The sequence below is a fragment of the Cantharellus anzutake genome (genome assembly GCF_015039405.1).
Source record: "Cantharellus anzutake strain C23 chromosome Unknown EI90scaffold_9, whole genome shotgun sequence".
Lineage (NCBI taxonomy): Eukaryota > Fungi > Basidiomycota > Agaricomycetes > Cantharellales > Hydnaceae > Cantharellus > Cantharellus anzutake.
Genome location: NW_024066959.1, coordinates 1598896 through 1616961, shown reverse-complemented (window position 1 = coordinate 1616961; position 18066 = coordinate 1598896).

The following is an 18066-nucleotide window of genomic DNA, read 5'->3' as shown; positions in this document are numbered from 1 at the left end:
CTTTCAAGTCCGGCCTTTGCCTTAATGGCAACTTTTGTGATTCCAGGGGTTCACTTAAGGTGGAAAATAGCTGGTTAATAATTTGGCTAAGAGAAGTGTTTGGGACAAGGCAACACAGGCTCCCAAGTGACAAATGTCAGGAGTTTGCTGGGAACGCATGTGCCCTCTCCACCCCTGCTCACTTACCAAATTCTTGGATTGCAGACACAGGTGCCACTTCTCATATGACTCCTCATCGAGAGTGGTTTAAGACTTATAAGCCATGCAAAGTCCCTGTTCGTCTTGCTGACAACAATGTGATATATGCAGCTGGGATTGGGTCCATTGTGTTTACTCCCATGATTGATGGAGTTCCTCTATGCCAACTTGAATTCTCAGGTGTCCTTCATGTCCCTTTACTGGCCAACAACCTTCTCTCAGTTCTCACCCTCACTAAGAAGAAAAACTGGGAAGTTAACATTAGGAAATCGACCATGAACTTTATGCTGAACTCTCAGGTACGCTTCCAAGCATCAGTTTCAGATGATAACACTGCATTGCTGGATGGTGCTACTGTGGTTCAAGCTGCTCTGAGGACCACTTCCTTCCCCCCTCCTGATCTCTGGCATCGTCGTTTTTGCCATATTGGTCGAACTCGCCTCAAACAACTCATATCTGGGAAATATGTAAAGGACCTGAACATTGGAACTTCCCCCACCTCTCCTCTTCCTGACATTTGTGAACACTGCCTAGCAGGCAAGCAGCATTGCTTCCCCTTTCCCCAGTCTGCCTCAAATCGTCGTACTAAGCCCTTGGAACTTGTACACTCAGATGTGCATGGACCAGTGTCAGTCCAAACACCAGGAGGTCATAAGTACTGGGTGAGTTTTGTGGATGATTGCACTTGCTATCGTGCCATCTACTTGCTTCACAAGAAGTCAGAGGTATTTGCTGCCTTCAAGAACTATAAGGCCTTTGCTGAGAAGCAAACTGGATTCACCATCAAGGGACTTAGGGATGATAAAGGGGGGGAGTATATGAGTAAAGAGATGGATGATTTTCTCAAGGAACATGGCATAATGAGGGAACACACCACTACTGCTACACCACAGCAGAATGGAGTGGCAGAACGTACTAATCGGATTCTTGATGAAGGGATCACCTCTATGCTCAATGAGTCATCACTCCCTGGTTCTTTCTGGGGAGATGCTTTGGGTACCCTTGTTCACATCTTAAATTGTTCTCCCACCTCCTCACTTGACAAAATCACACCATATGAAGGCTGGTTCAACAGGAAGCCCTCTGTTTCTCACTTTCATGTCTTTGGATGCCAGGCCTATATCCATGTGCAGAAAGATAAGAGGAAGAGTTTCCAATCCAAAACTCTTTGTGGAATCTTCATTGGCTACCCACCAGACTTCAAAGGTTGGAAGGTTTATGATCCATCTACTAAAAAGACATTTGTCTCAAGAGATGTGATATTTGATGAACAATCCATGCCTGGAACACGATCTGGAAACTCCAACAACCCCTATATTCCTGTCCACTTGGTCCCTGTGCCAGAGTCTGGGGGAGATAAGGGACCCAACAATCGCTACACTCCTCTGGCTAATGATGACATTTTTGACCTATTATCCTCTGACACTGGTCTCCCTGTGCCTCCAGTCAACCCAGCCAATCCACCTCCATCACCCTTGCCATTTCCTTTGCCATCTCCATCTCCATCTCCCTCTCCACCTCCTGGACCACCCCCATCTTCTGGCTCTTCGAATTTGCGCAGAACTACTCGCCTCAATGCTGGGAAACCACCAGGTGAGTGGTGGAAAGTCAATCCCACCCCTTCACCACCTGTGAGCAAGTGGGAAGCCAGGGAATCGACTCCTGCTGTCAACTCTGACTCTGAGGCAGAGGCTGATGCTGATGCTGATGAACCAGAGGATGACTCTGAGGATGAACTTGCTATGGCTGCCCTCTTGGCAAAGTCAAAGTGTAAGGCCCTGTCACAGGAAGAGATGGTCGAATACTCCTTGGCTACATCAATTGCTGAACCTAGGTCCATGAAGGAGGCCCAAAAGCGAGAGGACTGGCCCTTGTGGCAAGAGGCTGCATTAAAAGAGTATAGCCAAATGCTAGCACATGGGACATGGGACTTGGTACCTTTGCCAAAGGGGAGAAAAACTGTTGGTTCAAAGTGGGTCTTCAAGATAAAGCAGAATGCTGATGGATCCATCGAGAGATACAAGGCCAGGATTGTAGCACAAGGTTTTTCACAGAAGCCCCATCTCTATTACACTGAAACCTTTGCCCCTGTGACCAAATTTGCATTTCTTCGTACAATTCTTGCAATTGCTGCCATTGAAGACCTCGAAGTCCACCACATGGATGTCTCCTCTGCATTCCTTAATGGGAACCTGGAAGAAGACATATACATGGCACAGCCTGAGGGGTTTGTAGAACCTGGGAAGGAACACCTAGTCTGTCACCTGAACAAATCGCTTTATGGCCTTAAACAAAGCCCTCACCAGTGGTACCAAAAGCTGCATGAAACCTTCTCTGATATGGGATTCAAGAGGTGCCCTAGTGACAATTCTATCTGGGTTTGGGCCAAGGACAAGGTGAAAGTGATTATCCCTGTCTATGTTGATGACCTCACTCTGGCTTGCAACAACTTGGCTGCCTTATCTGCTCTGAAAGCACAACTTAAGTCCAAGTTTGAGATGCGAGATCTGGGGGAGCTAAAGTACATCCTTGGCCTGGAAGTCCATCGCAATCGTGCAAATTGCAAGATTTGGCTCTCCCAACGAAAACACACCCTAGACATCCTGCAACGCTTCCACCATGAGCATTGCAGACCTGTAGTAACTCCCCTTGACCCTGATATCACTCTTTCTAAAATCGAGGACATGTCACAGGAGGAGAAGGATTTTATGCTTGGTGTGCCATACTTGAGTGCAGTTGGCAGCCTCATGTACTTGGCAATTGGGACAAGGCCAGACATATCCTATGCTGTTGGTCTTTTGAGTCGATTTAACTCTTGCCCAGGAAAGATTCACTGGAATGCAATCCAAAGGGTATTCAGGTATCTCAAAGGGACTTCTGATTTCTGCCTTGAATTGGGGGCATCACCATCTGGGGGAGTCACCCTCTCAGTGTTCTCAGACTCAGACTATGCTGGGGATGCTGTAAAAGCATTATCGACTTCAGGATATGTCTCCTTTGTTGGATCCTCATGTGTTAGCTGGTCCAGTAGACGACAGGATGTAGTTGCCAAGTCCACCACAGAGGCAGAGCTCTATGCAGCAAATGCTGGGGCCTCAGATGGAACATGGATGACACACTTACTTGAAGAACTTGGATATCCTCAAGGCTCATCCTTCCCTCTCCAGATGGACAACCAGTCGTCTATCAAAGTCATCAAAAACCCAGAACACCATGGGAGAATGAAGCACATAGAGACGAAATACTATTGGATTAGAGACCAGGTTGATTTAGGGAGGTTGGAGATTAAATGGGTGGCTTCAAAGGACAATTCTGCTGACATCTTGACTAAGGCTCTGCCTAGAGACCTTCACCAATACCAATGCTCTTTATTAGGGCTCAGAAAGCAGGAGCTGGATTGAGGGGGAGTGTTGTGGTTATTTCTCTTCATTTCTATTCAATCTGCACTTCTACTTAGTGTCATGTGACTGCTGAGTCGCTCTTTACTGTTCTTACTTGTGTAATAACACTAAAGTCAACTAAAGTCAACTCAGACTGAGGTATCTGCTGAGATACAATACTTCCATGGGTGTCCATGGGTGTTCATGGCCCCCCATGAAAATCCATGAAAGCCCATGAAAGCCATGAAAACCCATGGATATCCATGGAGCCCATGGGAGATATTACACTTTTCAGATGTTACTCCCAGCTGCATATATCACATTGTTGTCTGCAAGATGAACAGGGACTTTGCATGGCTTATAAGTCTTAAACCACTCTCGATGAGGAGTCATATGAGAAGTGGCACCTGTGTCTGCAATCCAGGAATCTGGTAAGTGAGCAGGGGTGGAGAGGGCACATGCATTCCCAGCAAACTCCTGACATTTGTCACTTGGGATGTGTTGCCTTGTTCCAAACACTTCTCTTAGCCACATTATTAACCAGCCATTTTCCACCTTAAGTGAACCCCTGGAATCACAAAAGTTGCCATTAAGGCAAAGGCCAGATTTGAAAATCATGACCTGCTTCACAAGCTGGCAAATAATCTCAAGTGCACCCCTGATAACACAAGAGAGGCAGAGAGTGAAGGGAATGATCCAGTGGAGGTTGAAAGTGGTGGAGGCAGGCCAGGCAGTGAAGCACTTGACACCAAACTGAGACTGTCGCAAGAGTATTATGCGAAGTATGGGCTGTATGAATTTCGAGGCAAATGAAGTGACAAGTCCATTTGGAGCATGCCCAGACACCCAGAAGTGGTTGTGGCCCCAGTTGTGGCCCAAAAGATGTTGAGTAGCGCCAGAAAGAGTGCAGCGATCAGCACGAGAGTGAGGGGACTGGTTAAACGATGTGGGATAAGCATTCTGTCCAAGTTTGAAACGATTCTGAGTGCTGGATGACGTGGTAGAGTCAAAATGATAAGAATCACTGTAGTAGCATCAAAAATGCATCAATCGGTACAAAAACGTGGCAGAATGTAGTTCATTATGTGAAATACCCCATAGGCATGCGTCGAAACGAAGTGTGTAGCGACTGAGGTGCTAGAGCGAGTTTGAAGGCACAGACACTTAGGCAGTGTCTCAAAATGCGAAAAAATCGAAATTTTTCGAAGTTCTTCAGAGAAGAGGGCTCATAACCTATTATAACTCAGCAGATAGCACAGTCTGAGTTGCACTTTAGTGTTATTACACAAGTAAGAACAATAAAGAGCGACTCTGCAGTCACATGACACTATAGAAAGTGCAGATTGAATAGAAAACAAGTAGAAATAACCACAACAGGGATGGGAAGACTGGGGTATGTGGGCAGGCAATCTTGAAATAGCTCTCAACCACACCTGGGACTTCATCAAAGGAAAGAATGTTGCACCCCCTGACGAGTCTAAACCTGAATACCAAGCTTGGACAATCGGAGACCAAAATACACGTTGGAGAATCTGGCTCTCCCTCAGCGATCTCGTCCAAGAAAATGTCTTCCATCACATCAAGAGTCCAGCAGCAGCACTGTTCAAGGCTCTCAAGAATGCGTACAAACACACAGGCACCTCAGCTGAATTCTACGCTAGACAGAAATATGGCAATGCCAAGATCAGCGACTATGACTCTATCTCGGACTACCTAATGGGCCTCATGAGGTTTGCTCACCTAGTCAATAAGGAAGTCACTGAAGATGAGAGCCGCATTGGAAACTGAATTATTGCCATGCGCCTTATCCACTCTCTCCCACCCTGCATGCATATCCTACAGACAATGCTTATTGACACACCCCCTCCTAGAAGCAAGGGCTGGGACCTTGGTGATCTACAGAGAAGGGTAGAGGCTGATGAGCTATGAGCATGAGCTGCCGGAGAGAACATAGGCACCAAACTAGACTCACCCAGGGACCCCAAAATGCTTATTGTGGAAAGTGGTCAGTTGAAGGGAAGAAAGAAGGACCCAAATGACCCCACCTGGCTCGCTCGTCAAACCTGTTGGAAATGTGGCAAAATTGGTCACATCCACACGAAGTCTTGTGCCACACAAGCTGAAAGAGATGCTTACCAACAGAAGAAGGCAGCAGAGCATGATGCAAATGAAAACACCACCACTGAACCAGAAAATGAGGAAGGGGCCATGATCACCAAAAGTGCACCACACCATGGATTCATATCTGGACTTGCCCTTGTCACTGACAAACACACCAACTCCCTGAAGCCCTGGATCATAGACTCTGGATTCCGAGTTCATCCAATACACCCCTTTCAATGCACCTCGATACATCTGCCTAGGGAACTCTAGCATTATCCCATTGCTCAGGGAGGGGACAGTATCTATCACCTGCACTGCAAATGGAAGAAACGTTACACATCACATTCTCGATGTCCAATATGTCCCAGACTTAGCTTATGTGCTACTATCTTGCAGAACCCTGATGCACTGTGGCCTCCGTGTCATTTTTGATGAAGTATGCAACACCTGCAAAATTGTACAGAAAAAAGGAAAAATAATTGCAGAATCACTAAAAGACCCTGGCCCCCTCTTCTACCTGAACCACCCCATCCTACCCATGACTTCCCAGAAACCACTAGACTCCATAGCGGTAGCAACCACACCATCCTTTGGCCTCATACACAAGCGACTTGCACACCCCAGAAAGGAGACATTGGTGGAGATGATAAAGAAGGGATCTGCCCTAGGGCTGGAAGGAGTGCCGAAAGATTCTGGAGATTTCGACTGTGAGGCATGTATAAGAGGGAAGATGACGAGGGGATCATTTGGGAAAGGACATGAAATAGCGAAGGAGAGACTTGGACGGATACACTCGGACATATGTGGACCGATGGAAGTTCCATCACTGGGAAGGAGACTCTACTTCTGCATGCTGATCGACGACAAGACAGGTTTCTTATGGTTCTATCCATGTGTGCTCAAATCAGATTTCATGCCCTGGCTCATCAAGATGAACACCTACTTTGAAAACCAGTACAGCACAGGTATCAAAATCTTGAGGATGGACTGAGGAGGCGAGTACGTTAATACCATGCTAGAAGAATACTGCAAAGGAAAGGGGATTGGTATGGAACTGACTGTCCCCCACACCCCAGAGCAAAATGGGGTTGCAGAATGGGCAAATCGGAAGATCTTGGACAAAGGGTGGACTATGATGAAGGATGCTGATGCCCCTGACTTCCTTTGGGCAGATGCTTTTGCCACTGCAGTCTACGCTATCAATCAAACCATAGACTCCCGACCTGACTCGCTAACACCATTTGAACGCTTCCATGGTCACAAACCCGACATCTCCCACATGAGAGTATGGTTCTCTGACATGTTCGTCCACAGACCAAAGAATCTAGGGGCACAGAAGCTTGGAGAATGAGGTAGCTGCATGAAGTTCCTAGGGTACCCTGAGAACTTGACTGGATACAAAGCATACGAACCACTTACCCACAAAGTCAAGATCACCTGGGCACCAATCTTCAGGGAAGAGGCAAGAGCAAATCCTCAGACAGCATTCGAGTCCTGCATAAGCAATTCCGACAGCAATGAAGAGCCTGAAGCAGAGGGAGATGAGAGAATTGATGACCTTGCAGAGACTACCGATCACTCTACTCCTGACCAACCAATTACTAGCTCACCTGATCACTCCACTCCCTCTACCACCCCTGATCGACCAACAAGGAACCGCCATCCTCCTCAGTGTTTTGACCCATTTACCCACGGCGCCCATGGCCGCTGGAAAGAAACGATCGCCAATGTCTATGAAGATCTCCTAAACGAAACACCAATCACAGCCACACTTGAACTTGAAGATGTGCTGGATATCGTTCTTGATGAAGCCCACCTTGCCAATCCCATTCTACCCAAAGACACCAACCTTCCTGATGCACCAACTCTCCAAGAAGCCCTAGCAGGACCAGAGTGCGGCCAGTGGCACAAGGCAGTGATGGAGGAACTCGCATCAATCAAAGAGGCAGGAACATGGGAGCTAGTGGAACCGACCTCTGCGATCCGGAACATTGTTGGCTGTCGCTTTGTGCTTACTAAGAAACGAGGAGTGGACGGCAAAGTCACACAATTCAAGGCGCAACTTGTCACCCAAGGATTCAGCCAGTGTGAAGGGATTGATTACTCTGAAACCTTCACCCTGGTCGTCAAGTCTGCTTCTCTCCGCATATTCCTGGCTATCTGTGCTCGACATGGCTGGAGAGTCCGCCAAATGGATATCAAGTCTGCATACCTGAATGGGGTCATCTCCGAGGATATTTACATGCGACAACCAAAGGGATATGAGGAAAAGGGGAAGGAACATATGGTGGCTAAGTTGAAGAAGGGTCTCTATGGATTGAAGCAGGCAGGACAGGAGTGGTACACAACGTTACATGACTTCCTGATCCACCTTGGATTCCGCTGACCACTCCATCTTCATATTCAAATGAGGCTCATCTGTGATCGTAATTGCAGTATATGTGGACGACAAGCTCCTGGCAGGGAATGACAAGAACCTGCTTTCCTCCATCCAGAAGTCGATTGCTTCCCACTTCAAGGTCTCAAGCTATGGGGAGGCATCGTGGATACTTGGGATTCGCATCCAGCAAGACATAGCTGCAGGGACCTTGTCTATTGATCAAGTGCAATACATCAGGACATACTCACTTGGTACCAGATGACCGGCTGCACACCTACCACCACCCCACTCCCAGCTGGAGTATGATTCACACCGGCATCGGCTGATGAACACTCCAGAGTTTCCTCATTCCCTTATCTTGAAGCTATTGGGTCACTTATGTACGCTGCACTAGGAACCTGACCGGACATCTGCATGACTGTAAGAGCATTGGCCTCGTTCGCATCAATGTTTGGAGAAGAGCACATCACTGGAATCAAACACATCATGAGGTATCTTTCAGGGATGCTGAACCAAGGGATTGTGTACATGGCTAGTGGAGGAGATCTGATTGGGTATACAGATGCAGATTGGGCCAATGACACACTAAATTGCAAATCAATCTCAGGATATGCTTTCCTTCTGTCTGGGGGAGCAATATCCTGGATGTCGAAACAGCAAATGACAGTCGTGCTATCCTCCATGCATGCAGAATATGTCGCAGCTGCCGAAGTGGCAAAAGAGATGGTATGGCTCAGGTGATTACTCAAAGAGCTTCATGAAGGAACCTCAAAGCCCACCACCCTGCACATCAATAATTGAGCCATGGACCTCCTTGCATGAAACCCCATAAACCACAATGCAACCAAGAATATCGACGTGCGGTACCACTTTATCAGGGAATGTGTTGCCAATGGGACCATTAGCCTCAAGCTTATTGGAACTGGTGAAATGGCCACAGACATTCTCATGAAATCACTAGCTAGGGTCAAGCATGATCGATTTTGCCTGATGCTTATAGTGCAACTGTTACCTGCACTGGTGGCAGGATGCTTGTTCTTTTTAACTTCATGTTGTCTGCCATATCCTGTACCACCTATTGTTCTGGCTGGCCATGCAAATAGGTATATAAGCAGTAGTGACTCAACCTGGGTACAATATCTAACTAATCGATATTGTACCAAGACACCTGCTGGCTGATAACACCCAGTGCACATGCTCACAGCAGATCTCTTTGGGATCCCCCATGGGGATACCCAGATGGCTGGGGCTGTGTGTGAGGATGATGTGGCAACCATCATGTGACCCAAGCTGCATGTATATAAACATACCTGGAGTGGGAACCAAAGAAGTAGCCTTCTTCTCACCATTCCCACTTCAGGGACACCTGTCTGCATCGGGTCCGTTGCCATGCATGCCTGCTTCATACCCTACCAGGCCCTCAGCGCCAGGTGATATACCTGGGCACTCTCAACCCCGGACCGGTCCCTGACATTAACAAGCTCAAGAGGGTGGTTAGGTGGTCAGTTTAGCAACAAACACAGTGAACTGCCATACTTACAACTCAACATACAACACAGGGTAGGTTTGGGTGGCAAACCCACCCTCATTCTTTCTTTTTCAAGGAACATCTGGGGTGGAGTAAAAAACATCGCATTGTGAATGCAACTGGAAAAAAAAAAGAAAAAAGAGACATACATCATCATGTTTGTTCATGTGGTTCACACAGCTCAGTTTGTTTGGGTATTGTGAGATGTTAATTTGGTGTTGCATGTGAAGAGAGTGTGTGTTATGGAAATGGAGAATCTTATGGTCCGTGACAGGCAACCAGACCCTGAGGCCCCTTGCTATGGAAATGGGCCTAGACTCCTATAGACCAGGCACACAGGTAAGATATTTCTTACTTCTTCTCACTTCATTCTCTGCCAAACCCCATGCCAAGCTTTCCCACTGGGTTTTGGTGCTGGCTGGGGGATTTGTTGATTTCCAAGGGACTTCCTTTGGCCATATAACATTTGTATTAGATAGATACAAGTCATATGACATGTATGGTAATTGCTGAGATGTTTTCTCATTATCAAATACATAACCCACAAACCTTGTACTGCAATTGTAACATCCTCACCATTGTGTCACCACTGTAAACTCAACCTGTAACCCTGGAACCATGTCCACCTCCCTATTCATCCTCTCCATGACAAAACCGCAATGAGGAGGGCATTCCCATGCCCAACCTCCTGCTGCCCGCTCCCACCAGTCCACCGGGTGGTCGAGTGGTTACTCCCATCCTACCAGAAGTTCCCTATCAGGAACTGTAGCCGATCCCACCTCCTCAGGAGAAGGATATGGTCCAGGCAGCTCCAGGATGCCTGGCCATGCACCCACAGGTCCCACTTCCCACGGTCACCCACTACCGTGCACTGGTCCACCAGCCCGCTTTCCCCAACAACTCCCACTACCGGTACGCTCCCATGAGCGCTAAGTCACCGATAGCCACCAACTGGGTGACTCCCTTTGGGAGTCCCAGTATCCCTCACTACTGGTACGCTCCATTGAGCGCCAAGTCACTGCTAGCCAAACACTCCCAGCACACCCGCTACCGGCACGCTCCCAGGAGCGCCAAGTCCCCGTTAGCAGACAGCCAGGTGGCTCCCTCAAGGAGCCCACATCATACTTGCTACCGGTACGCTCCCAGGAGCGCCAAGTTACCATTGGCCGACACACAGGTTGTACTTCCATACACTCATCCTATTCTGCTCTCCCTCCGATGGCTACGCAGCCACCTCCATTAGTGAGCCGAACGGCTCAGGTTGGGTTCCCTGGAACCCATTCCTGTAACAGTGTGTAGTGGAGTAGTGGAGAGTGTGAGTTGGAACAAAGAAAAAACTTCTAAGTTGCAAACCCATTCATTTGAAACTGTACAGCACCTGTGTCATATCCATCCCCAGCCATCGACTTCCACTCCCTCCGATCCCTCCGGTCTACCTCCGCTCCTTCTTCACTAACCTCGGAGCTCCCATATTCACCTCGGTACCCCTCGATGGTCACCACCCCCTCTTTTCAATTTATTACCTACGCCTCCCTAAGTATGGAGCCCCAAAGGCCTCCAGACAGCTCTGACGTCCGCTAGTGCACTCCCGCCTCCACTGGGCAATACACTCGCTTGCCCTGCAAGCCCACCTTCGGGCCTATCCCTCCTTTCCGTTTCTGGGTTATCGCCTACCATTCCATTAACCCCGTAACCTGACTCGTCGGTAATATTCAATCGGCTAATGTCTAACCCCGTTAGCTCCACTCCGCTTGGCTCCACCATTTGCAGGCCCGCCCTTGTTGTAACTATATATATACTCAACTTGTACATAGGTTACACCTCAGTAATAAAATCGACTAGAGTTTACCCTTCAGTTCTGGTTGCCAGTTTAGTAAGTTAGGGCACGGACGTGTTACTTGGCACAGCGCTCCTGGCATAAGTCGCTGAGGCCAAAGCCCTCCACCACGGAGACACGCCTTCATCTCAACCTGGTCTCTGACAGTATTTTATTACTCCCTGACTAGTACACATCTTGTATGGCACCAAAAGCCCCTTGCACTCGTTCGCAACTATGCACATTAGTTCCCAACTCTGCCTCACCGTCCCCAGAACCCTCACAGCCTGGTCCTAGTCGATTGGCGAGAAACCCAGTTGAGTTTCGTAGCTTTTCTAATCTAGAAACCCCTCTCCCATCGACTCCGATCATGCGTCCCATTAGGAATCGATCACCAGTTGCAGATTCCGATTTCGGAGACACCACGGAACAACCCATAAACCCCATTCACTTCTTTGGACTCGGTTCCGAGGTCCCCAACTTCGTCAACCCTCCTCCTGCTGATCCTCCCATCCACACTGTCCCAACCGCCAATGATGCCAAACCCATCCCCAATGTGGCTATTGCACAATTAGCCCAAGCCATTGCCAGCCTGGCTTGTCACACCGGACGTCCACCATGTCCACCATCCTCCACTCTCTGGACAAAGGTCCACAAGCCTGAACAGTTCAACAGGAAAGATCCCCGAGAACTCCGAGTATTTCTGGTCCAATGCAAACTTAATTTCCAGGACCGTCCCCTCGCTTTTGCTAGCGACTGCGCTAAGGTCATCTTTGCGCAGTCCTATCTCAAGGGAATGGCCCTCGATTGGTTCGAGCTGGATCTATTATTCGATCAAAATTCTACACTTCGTCTGCGATGGATGAATAACTATCAAGAGTTCATCAACGAACTTCAAACCAACTTCGGTCCTCACGATCCTGTGGGCGACGCTGAAGTTCAACTAATGACCCTGGACATGAAGGACAGGCACCACATCAATAAGTACGTCATCGAGTTCAACCAACACGCCTCTCAACTTCATGGTTACGGAGAAGCCGCGCTTCGTCGTTTTTTCTATAACGGATTGCTGGAACGTATCAAGGACGATATTGCCAGAGTAGGTAAACCTTCTACTCTTTCGGAACTTTGCACCTTGTCGCAAACTTTCAATGCACGCTATTGGGAGCGTAAATCTGAAGTTACCTGTCACGCGAAACCCTCCTCCTCTAACGTTTTTGACAAGTCCACCGCCGCTTCTCGTTCCGACCCTGTCCCATCCTCCTCCTCTTTCAACTCCGCTTCCGGTAGCAAGCCTCCGAAGGACAATAAGAAGTCCAAGGCCAGCTCCACTAAACCGGACCTTTCGTCAAAACTCGGAGACAACGGCAAGCTCACACCACAAGAGTGTAAGCATCGTCTCGACAAGAAACTTTGTATGTTCTGTGGCCAGTCTGGCCACATGGTCAAGGACTGTCCCAAGTCTTCTTCTCACACGTCTAAGGCCTGTTCGGCCCAGACCGAGGAGCAAGGATCCGCTTCTGCAGAAGCAAAAAATTAGTCCGCACCCCCATGGACTCCGCATGGACCGGGGGTTGCGATTCTTCCCTCCGTGCACTCAAAGAAGTGCATTTAAACGCGTCTTCCATCTCCGACTTATCCTCCCTCCATATTCCCATTTCTTTTTCTCTTTCAAATGGTCTATTTTCTCCTCTCAATGTTGACCCTCTGGTTAATGTTCTACCCATTGTAGATAGTGTTGCTGATGTACCACTCTCTCCTCCACCCCCTCCGACTACTTCCGTAGATCGATCCACCTCTCTCCATTTCTCTTCTTTCTCTTCTCCTGTCCCTTCTCCTCCATCCAATGATAGGACACAAAATAAACTTTTCCGCTCCTATGAGAACGTACCTGCACTCATAGACTCTGGGTCTTCGGACTGCTTCATCAACGACACATTCATAAAGAAGTTGGCCTTGAAGACATATCAGATTAAACCCCTACAACTACGCCTATTCAACAGTAGCACCAACTCAATCATAACCCATGCCGTTGATATTCCCCTCTGCTTTGCTTCCGGAAACATCACCCCCATGACTTTCTTTGTCACATTGCTGGATGGATCATGTTCCCTAGTCCTAGGACACAACTGGCTTACCCGCTACAATCTGTTGATTGACTGGGTCTCAAGCAGTATTACGTTCCGAACTTCCGAACCTACCAAGACAGTTACTCCGAGCTCTCCCCCATCATCTCCAGTACCACTGCCGTTGTCCGACATCCAACCATCTGATGTTCCGCCAGCACCTCAGTCACAGGCTCCCATTCCTCCATTACCATCTATCGAGTTTGTCAGCTGTTCCGCATTCGCGAAGGCTTGTCGACTTGAAGGATTGGTATCCTTCAGCCTAACCATCCCTTCCGAGGACAGCTGCTTGAGGGCTGCCTCATCCCACACCGATTCCGTTGACCTCTCGGCCATTCCGAAGGAGTACCATGAGTTCGTAGATGTGTTCAGTAAGAGCAAAGCCTCAATGCTGGCACTGCACCGTGAGCATGACCTGAAGATCGACCTTGAGGAAGGCACTTCACCACCCTTGGGTACTATGTACTCTCTCTCTACTTCGGAACTCGAGGTCCTCCGGGTTCATTCGTCCCGCTACTTGCACTCACACAGCACCAGTCCTCTTCGTCCACAAGAAAGATGGATCCCTCCGTCTTTGCGTTGACTTCCGAGGGCTGAACAAGATCACCAAAAAGGATCACTACCCACTCCCCCACATCTCCGACCTCCTTGATGCACCTAGCTGTGCCACAGTCTACACCAGACTCGACCTCCGGCATGCTTACCACCTGGTTCGCATTGCAGCAGGCGACAAATGGAAGACTTCCTTCCGCACACGCTATGGTTCCTATGAGTGGCTTGTCATGCCATTCAGTCTCACAAATGCACCCACAGCCTTCCAGCGATTCGTCAACACGATCTTTGCCGACCTCTTGGACGTTTCTGTGGTAGTCTACCTAGATGACATCCTTACCTACTTGGAAGACATGGCTTCACATCAGGAGCATGTCCAAGAAGTTCTTAGGAGACTCCGCAAACACAGCCTATACGCCAATCTGAAAAAATGCAAATTTCATACAGACACTACGGAATATCTCGGATACTGCCTTTCTCCCTCCGGACTCACCATGTCCATCGAGAAGGTCAAAGCTGTCCAAGATTGGCCCAAGCCCCGTAAAGTCAAGGATGTCCAGTCCTTCCTTGGCTTCGCTAACTTCTATTGGCGTTTCATCCACCAATACTCCGACATTGTGGTCCCCTTGATGCGCCTTATGCGTAAAGGAGCCCCCTGGTTATTCTCTGACGACTGTTGCTCTGCTTTCAACACCTTGAAAGAAGCCTTCACTTCTGCTCCTATCCTGACACATTGGTTACCCGATGCCCCCCTCATTGTAGAAACTGACGCTTCCGATTATGCGATCTCCGGAATCCTGTCCATCCGTTGTGATGACAGAGAGATTCGCCCCATCGCTTTCTGCTCTAGAACACTCTCGGCACCGGAGCTCAACTACAACACCCATGATAAGGAACTGCTCGCCATCCATGACACGTTCCGATCATGGCATCACTACCTTGAAGGTTCAGGAACTCCAATCGATGTCGTTACCGACCACAAGAACCTCGAGTATTTTTCCACCACCAAACTCTTGACCTGGTGGCAAGCCCGTTGGTCAGAGTTCCTCTCCCAGTTCCACATGACTGTCCAATTCCATCCCGGAAGACTCGGAGTAAAACCAGATGCATTGACTAGACGCTGGGACGTCTATCCCAAAGAAGGGGATATGGACTACGCTCACGTCAATCTGCAGAACTTCTGACCGGTCTTCACTTCAGAGCAGCTCACTGCGTCCTTACGAGCCACATTCCTAGCTGCCACAGTAATCCGAGCAGCCATACTCGTCGACACAGAGGCTCTCCATCGAGACATTCTAGCCTCCCTCTCCTCCGATACCACAATCTCTTCTCATCTCGCTTCCCCCAACCTCCCCAATTCCCGCTGGTCCGTTGATGCTGAAGTGTCAGGGACCGTGTGTCAGTTCACGACGATAAGGGTGTTCCCGAGAATCCTAGTCGTTGTTAACGCTGAAGTGCCACCTTCAGCGGAGATAGGGCTTATATACATGGATACCGCTATCCACTAGAGTGCGGCTACAAACGAGATAAGAAACAGCCGATAGAATGACGACATGAAAAGATAGCTATTCATTCGGATAATCGTAAGCGAGGTGTGGGAAAGGGGTGACATGTGGACGGAAGATAGAAGCAGGAGCTAAGCAGGAGCTAAGCGAAAGCTAAGCGAGATTACCTGCGTTCTTTGGATCACTCCGGATCGTCTTACGGCAACTCCCTTCCAGCATAGGGAGTCAGGGTAGCCGGTTAGGCCATGCCCTGACATGAAGGCCTGTTAAGGCTGGACAACCGCATTTACGTTCTGGATTCCAACGATCTCCGTCTCCGCGTTTTGCGAGACAAACATGACCACCAACTTTCCGGACACTTCGGTCAAAACCAGACTCTGGATCTAGTACGTCATGAGTATACCTGGCTGGGCATCCATAACTTCGTCAAGAGCTACATCTCCTCCTGCACTTCTTGTGCCCATGCCAAAGTTCCCCGTCATAAGCCTTACGGCTTGCTCAAACAACTCCCCATCCCTGAACATCCTTGGAACTCCATCTCCATGGATTTCATCGAACAGCTACCCTCCTCTTCCGGATTCACTTCCATCTTGGTCGTCGTGGACTGCCTGTCTAAACAGTGCATTTTCATTCCTACCCACGATACCATCACCTCTCCGGAACTGGCCAAGCTCTTCCTCCTCCATGTGTTCTCCAAGCACGGAGTTCCTTCCCACATCACCTCCGACAGGGGTCCAGAGTTTGTCTCTCATTTTTTCCATTCACTTGGTAAGGCCCTCAACATCCGCCTCCACTTCACCTCCGGTTATCATCCGGAAGGAGATGGTCAGACCAAACGGATGAACCAGACGCTCGAGCAGTACCTGCGCATCTACAGTAACTACCAGCAGGACAATTGGTCCGAACTCCTGCCTCTCGCGGAGTTCGCATACAACAATGCTCCGAATGCCACCACAGGCGTCTCTCCGTTCTTCGCCAACAAAGGCTACCATCTGAACATCACCGTTCACCCAGAGCGAGACCTAACATCAGTACGCGCCCAGGAGTACTCTGTAGATCTCGACTCCCTCCATCACTTCCTTCGCAAGGAAATGCACCTCGCTCAGATCCGTTATCAGGGCCTGGCAGACTCCTGTCAGAGTCCTGCCCCAGCTTTCAAAGTAGGAACCTCGGTCTATGTAAAGGCCAAGTATTTCTGCTCCACCCAACCTTCCAAAAAGCTCTCCGAGAAAAACCTCGGCCCATTCGAGATCATTGCCCGCATAGGAACTCACTCCCTCACTCTCCGCCTGCCGGAAAACATGCAAGCCATTCACCTGGTATTCCATGTCTCACAGATCGAACCCTCCATCCCAAACATCATTCCGAACCGCCACCAGCCACCTCTGCCTCCCATAGAAATTGAAGGCAAGATCGAGTTCGAGATCGAGGAGATACTCGACTCCAAGATCGACCGATGTAGATGCAACAAGTTGCTCTACCTGGTCAAGTGGCTAGGCTATGAAGGGACCAACGAGGAGACACAATGGCTCCTTGCCGGAGAACTCGATCACGCCTCCGACCTCATCGAAGCATTCCACTCTCGGTACCCAGATAAGCCTGGACCTGAAGCCCCTTAGGAACCCCAACTCCTCTCCCATTTCTCCCTTTCTCTCCACTCCTCACTTCCATTTCCTTTCTTCCTTTCTGTAAGTACAGCTCCCCTCACCTTACTAATTCTGGGCCTTCAAGGGTTCAGGCCTAAGAAGGGGATACTGTCATATCCATCCCCAGCCATCGACTTCCACTCCCTCCAATCCCTCCAGTCTACCTCCACTCCTTCTTCACTAACCTCAGAGCTCCCGTATTCCGCAATCACCTCGGTACCCCTCAATGGTGACCACCTCTCTTTTCAATTTATTACCTACACCTCCCTAAGTACAGAGCCCCGAAGGCCTCTGGACAGCTCCAACGTCCACTAGCGCACTCCTGCCTCCGCTGGGCAATACACTCACTTGCCCTGCAAGCCCACCTTCGGGCCTATCCCTCCTTTCTGTTTCTGGGTTATCGCCTACCATTCCGTTAACCCTGTAACCTGACTCGTCGGTAATATTCAATCGGCTAATGTCTAACCCCATTAGCTCCGCTCCACTCGGCTCCGCCATTTGCGGGCCTGCCCTCGTTGTAACTATATATATATACTCAACTTGTACATAGGTTACACTCAGTAATAAAATCGACTAGAGTTTACCCCCTTCAGTTCTGGTTGCCAGTTTAGTAAGTTAGGGCACAGACGTGTTACTTGGCACAGCACTCCTGGCATAAGTCACTGAGGCCGAAGCCCTCCACCACAGAGACACTCCTTCGTCTCAACCTGGTCTCTGACACTGGATGCAAATGACAGACTCACACACATGGACATATCCATGTGTGGTTGTGGTGATTGAGATGATTGAGAGTAGTCTATTGTAAACGCGGCATTCCAAATATGGCAACTGT